The sequence below is a fragment of the Tupaia chinensis genome, unplaced genomic scaffold (genome assembly GCF_000334495.1).
Source record: "Tupaia chinensis unplaced genomic scaffold, TupChi_1.0 Scaffold142100_1, whole genome shotgun sequence".
Taxonomy (NCBI): Eukaryota; Metazoa; Chordata; class Mammalia; order Scandentia; family Tupaiidae; genus Tupaia; species Tupaia belangeri.
In genome coordinates this window covers 1,008,823-1,009,535 of record NW_006201951.1, presented here as the reverse complement: position 1 = coordinate 1,009,535, position 713 = coordinate 1,008,823, and the positions used below count along the sequence as shown (strand labels likewise).

Below are 713 nucleotides of genomic sequence, written 5' to 3'. Positions count from 1 at the left end.
TTCCGAAAGAAATGGGCAGTTGTACCATTGTGGTGGAGACGTAGCTCGGTTTTTGCAGTGTTTGAAGGCAAAGCAGCCAGAACTCAGTACCGAAGAACAATTTTGCTAGCACAGTGAACTGACCTGATCTGATTTACATGAGAGAAGTTTGTTCCAACAGTTCACGAACGCACGTTCTTGGGACCAGCTGATGGCACAGTAGTTATGACTCTAGACTCCCATGTAGTCGACCGCAGTTTGAGTCCCAGACCCAGCGGTTTAAAACTTACACTGTCTGTCCAGCAAGCGCACAAACCCTGAAGCAAAAACCTTTTTTAAAAAAAGAAATATTTGAGGCCGGCAGGTGGCATAGTGGTTAAGGACACTGGACTCCCACATGGCCCACCGCAGTTCAAGTCCTGGATCTGGCAGCTTGCTTTCTCACTTTCTCTCTCTGTTTCTGTCCCTGTCTGGTCAAAATTTAGAGAGACAGAGAGGCGGGAACCAGCAGTTGGCATAATGGCTATGTCGCTGGACTCCCACGCAGTCGACCGCGGTTCACGTCCCGGACCCGGTGGCTTAAAACTCACGCCGGGCGCGTGTGCGTGCGTGCCCAAGATCCCGAGAGGAGAATGGAGGAGAGGGGATTGCGGCGTGACCATCCCCCCTGGGGGGTGATTTCTCGCTTTCTGTCTCTATGTCTCTCTCTGTCTGTCTGGCGAGCGCGCGCGCCC

General features: G+C 52.6%; 1 protein-coding gene across 1 annotated transcript in view; it reads left to right on the top strand.

Annotated features, from left to right (window-relative positions):
• RABL6 (RAB, member RAS oncogene family like 6) overlaps positions 1 to 713 on the top strand; it is a gene marked incomplete in the record, with an annotated part of 28,909 nt that overhangs the window by 3,910 nt on the left and 24,286 nt on the right.